Source organism: Haliotis rufescens, unplaced genomic scaffold (genome assembly GCF_023055435.1).
Source record: "Haliotis rufescens isolate VD_foot unplaced genomic scaffold, xgHalRufe1.0.p SCAF_14, whole genome shotgun sequence".
Lineage (NCBI taxonomy): Eukaryota > Metazoa > Mollusca > Gastropoda > Lepetellida > Haliotidae > Haliotis > Haliotis rufescens.
Genome location: NW_025963824.1, coordinates 4,046,711 through 4,053,029, shown reverse-complemented (window position 1 = coordinate 4,053,029; position 6,319 = coordinate 4,046,711).

The window sequence follows — 6,319 nt, the reverse complement described above, 5'->3', positions numbered from 1 at the left end:
CACCCTAGTATGGCCGGGTTTCATTTCAGTTTGCGACACCCGCTGACCGTACAGATTATTTTGGGGTATGCCATCTGCTTTGTTCACTGCTGGTACAGTTCTGTTATCTTGCCTGCAGTGTTGTGTGTTCGTCTATAAGTCTGGTAGTGTTAGGTAAGGGTAGCTAATGCTTAGCAGCTGAGTAGTCGGTCCTTTAGGGGACGATATCGTTCACTTGGTTCTGGTTTGTGAAGCCTGTAAGTCCGGTTGCTGACAATATGCGTCCACTTTTATGCTCTGTCCTTCATACGAACGGCATCATTCTACTGGTCGCAGTCAGTATATTCGGCGACGTGGAGCATTCTTCACGATCAACTGGCGCTCTATCCTTCTTCAGACGATGGGCTTCGCAGTCGGCTGCCACTGCCTCACCCTATTAGCAACATGTAGCACAATGTTGTTTGGGTTGGTCTCAGTTCTCTGCTGGTGGGGGGTAGGGTTGATGGTGTATCGTGGGTTTTCTCTGCCGCCATGGTCTCTCTAGCCCAGGTGTAATCCGCCATGCAGGTTGCAGCTTCCATTCATCTATCCTTTGACATGTACATGATTTGTCATATTCATATTTTTGACATCTCTTTACTTAGGTTAGTTTAATGTTATAAAGCTACCATGTAGGTACCGAAAGGTTAGCTTCGTCTTACCTGAGGTTGTAGTACAAGAGCAAGAATACTTTAGGGAAGGCCCGGACACTTTTGTTCCTTTCCCAATTGTATTCGTTCCAAACATGGGGTTTTTATAACTTGTACTTTCTAATTCATTATTTAAGACGGGTTATTTCAGATAATCCAATCATGCCGCCATGTCAATCTGTGCTCTGAGGAAGAACTCAGGCTTATTCCTGGAATAGGGATGAAACTGGCCCGGAAGATTGTTCAGCTCCGAGAAACCTTAGGCGTACTGACGGAGGAGGACATTCGTAATCTCCCCTCTATCAGAAACCCTGAACAGGCTTTAAGCACCATCTCCTTTGCCACTGGTACTCAAACTGCAGGCTCTTGGTCTCCCGGGATGGTGGGGCAACCTGCTTCTAGGCAAGCTGCACCATCCAAAACCAAAACACCTAAATCAGCATTTGGACAATTTACTCCAGCTACGGAAAGTACCTCGAGTAGGTTGTCGCAAGCTAAAATGTTCCATCAAGCAGTTCCTAGCCCTGATATAGATGCTATTAACTCCCACTTAAAACTCACGATCTCAGCAGGGAGATGAAGGTTTTCTCTGAGGTTCTTGCCAACCTGGAAGCCAGTAGCCCTAAGGATCCTGGATCCAGCCATCTCGCTAAGGCACCCATGCCTAACCCTAATTCTGAGGTACAGGGTACGGAAGTGTTACGGCGGAGTTCTAGGACAAAGCCCAATACTGAGGAGATTGACCCTCGGGTCCTCCAAAGTGCTGAGGGGAATGTCCACCAGAGACAAGCTCTAACCCCTGGGAATAAGGAACGGAGGAGGACAGGCCAAACTCAATCTATGGCCCCTCAACCAATCCTAATTGATGATACGCGTGAAACCCCATCCACCCAACGGACCACTCCATCCAGGTCTTGTTATTCCAAGCCTGCTCAAGATGACAGTCCGGAAGAGAAGGCATTACAGTACAGGGGATATCTAGACTCAGAGGAGGAGGATACACTTCTGCTCAAGCAGAATGGGGGTGTCCCCATTTGGCCTCCAACCTCAAGTACCCCTGTTGGGCCTAGAGAGGACATAAGGCAGAACGATGGGACAGAACATGGTTTGTCCACATATGCCGAGGGGTACCCTAGGGTTAATCATGCCCAAAGGGATTACCCAGAATATGTGGATACGTATGGCCATTCATTTTGTAGCCGTCAATGTTCCCGTCCTCTTTGGTCCCCGATGTATGAAGAACAAGACCCTATGGAATATTATTCTGTACGGGATCATAACCAGTGCCGGGTGGATGCTACACATCCTGGGGCCCGCATACCAGCCAATCGCGGGGAACTCCAGCCACTATGGGATCAATCTGGATTTCATAAAGAAGATCTGGCACATGCCCACAGAGATAGGCAAAGGATGTGTAAGGATAGGACAGAAAGAATCAGGAGGGCTCCTCATCATCAACCAGCCGCCTGGAGAGAGCATTTAGGTAACTCTTCGGAAAGCGACTCAGATGAGGTACGTCCACAGCTCATTCAGAGGAGACGTAAAGCAGTTGTTGAAAAACCAACAGCTCCACTACCACGTATGTTATCACATGATGGTAGTGCAAGATGGTCCTCCTTCTACGTGAAATTTCAACGCTTCGCCCGATCTCAGGCCTGGAATGAGGAGGAGAAACTTGACAAGCTGCGTTACTGCCTTGCAGGGAAAGCAGCCGACTTCTTCGCCTTATTGCTAGAGAGCGATGAATTCATCTCCTTCCAAGGAATGGTAAAGAAACTCGAAAGGCGGTTTGGGAAATGGTCTCCAGCTGAGACTGCCCAACTGCAGTTTCCGAATCTTCGTCAGGGCTCATTGGAAGAATGGGCGGAGCGTGTACTCCAAGTAGCGATGGCTGCCTTTACAAATCTACCAGAGGACTTTGTGAAACAGCAAGTGGTGCGGAGATTCTGCCAAGGATGCGCAAACAAAGAAGCTGCCCACTAGGTTTCCAACCTGGGACTTAGAACACTGGAAGCAGCTATGGACTCAGTCCAAAAGTACTTCCAGAATACCCAGGCAGTCTATGGTAGACCAGTCATTCGACGGGATGTTAGGCAATCGCACTTGGCCAATGAGTCTGAGGAAGAATACATGGTTGCCCAAATGACACCTTGTTCAAATTATACCCCTTCACAGGATAAGCGGCAAACTCCATCACAACCTGTAAGGTCAAGTGTGGTGGAACGTTTGACCCGCCTGGAAGCTCGGGTTGAGGAGATGTCAGAAGATATCAAAAAGTTGATGGCTGTCGTGAGTCGACGATTTAGAAGCCCCTCATCATCACCAACTAGATCGGGGGAGTGCTTCGAACATGGGAAAACAGGTCATTTCCGAAGGGATTGTCCAAACAATTACAATGAAGGTGGATATGGAGAGAAGAAAGTCACGTTGAGTGCTCATGAAAAGCAGGGGAGGGAAAGCAAAGCCAGACAAGACCCAAAGGAGGCTTTAAACACTTCCGGATCGAGCACAGAGGCCTAACCTCGATCCAAACTGAAGAAGGCCACCCCCCTAAACTTCCTTTGTCACCACCCCCTCCATTGTCGCCACCCCATGGACATTATCCCTCGTTGACCTCCCACACTCAGCCTACAGCTCTCGGGTCAACCAGTACTTCAGATGACGACAATCTGTCAATTCCAGAAATCACTGTTAGGCAATTAAAAAGTGGATCCATGTTTCTGGTACCAGTCCAAATCCAAGACCAGCACACAACTGCAGTGGTGGATACGGCGGCTGAGGTTACCATTATTTCGGACACTTTTTACGAAACACTCTCACAGAAGCCTGAGAAGAAGCAGGACATCAAGTTGAGAACTGCCGGCAGGGACTTACATATGTCCTCATTTGTAACACAACCACTCCAGTTACAATTAGGGTCCAAAACCTATTCGATTCCTGTAGTAGTGGGCCCAATCCAAGATGATGTTCTTCTGGGACTGGACTTTTTAGTTCCCCAAGGGGCACATCTTGACTTGACTCAACAGTTACTACAGATTGGATCGGATACCATTGAAATGACTCTATGCTCTTCTCAAAAGGTACCGCAAGTATGAAGAATCTCGGTATGGAAGAACACCATCATTCCGCCGAATTCGGTACAGCAAATGGAATGTCCTATATCAAAGCAAATCTCAGATTTCATTATAGAGCCAGGCCTAACAAGTAATGATCTTCTGATGCCCAGGACTTATCAAACTGGAGGAAGCGTACCCATTGTGTGCCTTGTCAATCCTTCGGATCATCAAGTGGTGCTACAGCCTCGTCAAGTCTTAGGGGTTGCCATGGAAATACATCATGTCGAATCCCCCTCGGAACAATCTGCGGCTGGTAGAAGTGGTAATCAACCCAACATCCCTGCTCATCTGACAAGTCTGTTTGAAAGGTCATCAAAGCTACTGCAAGGTCAGGAAGTGCATCAACTGGCACAACTACTCACAGACTATCAAGATGTATTTGCCAAAGGTGACTTGGATTTGGGGAACTTTACTGAACTTGAACATTCCATTGATACTGGAAACGCTAAACCGATTAAACAGCTTATGCGAAGAACACCACTTGGATTCGAGAAGGAGGAAGAGACACATCTCAAGAAAATGTAAGATGCCGGAGTCATTCAACCTTCTGTATCAGAATGATAACACAGTACGTTGGTGCATTGATTATCGCGGTCTGAATGACGTCATGAAAAAAGACGTATTTCCGTTGCCCCTGGTGGAAGATTGTCTTGATACGCTCGCCGGTAATCTCTGGTACTCTAAGCTAGATGCAAACTCAGCTTATTGGCAAGTGAAAGTCTCTCCAAAGGATCGCGAAAAAAACTGCTTTCATCACCAAGTATGGTCTATTCGAACATATTTGAATGGGATTTGGACTATGTAATGCTCCAGCAACATATTCACGGGTAATGAACCTCGTGTTGAGAGGATTGACCTGGGATATTGCACTGGCATTCTTGGACGATATTTTGGTGATGGGTACCAATGTTGAAGACCATCTGACTAATTATCCGTTCCATCTTCGAGAGATTCCGAAGTTATCAACTCAAATTGAAACCTCGCAAATGTGAACTGTTTCAGCAGAGGGTTGAGTTTCTCGGTCGCGTAGTTAGCCAAGATGGCCTTGAGGCCAACAATGATGGCCTCAAAGTGGTACTTACCTGGCCCCACCCCACCTGTACCAAGGATGTTGAAAGGTTCCTTGGCTTTGCCAACTACCACAGGATGTTTATCAGGGACTATGCTTCTATGGCAGTCCTGTTGTATCGAATAACGGGTAAGAAGGCATCCCAATGGAATGATGAGCAGGAGCAATCTTTCTCGTCCTTGCGGCATGCTCTAACCCATACACCTGTGTTGGTATTACCTACCAAGGAGGACCCCTTCATCCTGGATACAGATGCTTTGGATGAAGCCATAGGAGCAGAACTGATCCAAGTTCAAAATGGAGAGGAGAGAGTAGGTTGTTTTGGCAGTTTTGGCCTGACCGCCGAGCAGAAACGATACTGCACAACCAGAAAAGAACTATTGGCAGTAATCAGATTTACAAGGCAGTTTCGACACTATCTGCTGGGACGGCGTGTTACTGTTAGGACTGATCACAGCAGTCTCCAATGGCTGTTAAACTGGCCAATTGGCCAGGTGGCTGGAAGAATTGAGCCAATATGACTTGATGGTGAAACATCGCCCAGGAAAACTGCATGCCAATGCGGACGGTCTATCACATATTCCACAAGGAGGCCACTGCCACAACTACAGACCAGAAGTAATGTTGAAAAGTTTGCCATATGGAGGATGCACATATTGCACTCGGGCTCATGAAAATTGGAGTAGGTTCTTCAGGGATGTGGATGACACCATTCCTCTGGCCCATGTTGGGCGGGATTGCCTCTCCGATGATGACTCACCTGATGATTGTGGCCTGCCGGTCTCCTGTCTTGAAATACAATCCATTGGGGATTCGGGTTTCCAAATGAACACCACCCCAATGGCCGTAAGACTTGTTGTGACTGATGACGGGCAGAAAGAACAATTTGGGTATTCATCCGAGGAAATAGCAATCAGTAGAGATCTGATCCAGACTTAACCATTATAATGGATTGGATTCAAACTGCTGAGGAGCCGAGTGAATCAAGTGTCTTCTTGGCCAGTCCCGCAGCTAAACACTATTGGTTGAACCGAACTCTATTTCGGATTGACAAGCAGGGATTGTTACCCATTGATCCTCTCATAAAAGAAAAGACAACACGAGGCATGGCATCCCTGGTTGTCCCGAAATCATTACAGCAAGAAGTGCTAAGGTTGAATCATGATGTCATGGCTGCGGCACATCTGGGAATAGAAAAAACAATATGTAGAGTTAAAACCCGTTTCTACTGGTATGGCATGATATCAAGTTGTATGTAAGCACATGTTCAACATGTAGCCGAAACAAAGGACATGTATGACATGCCCGGTCACCAATGAGTAACTTTCATGCAGGGGCACCAATGAAAAGAGTTCATCTTGATTTCATTGGCCCCTTGCCCAAAAGCAAGTTGGGTAATCAATACATCTTGATGATGGTTGACCAATTCACCAAATGGGTGGAGTGCATAGCTTTGCCTACCCAAA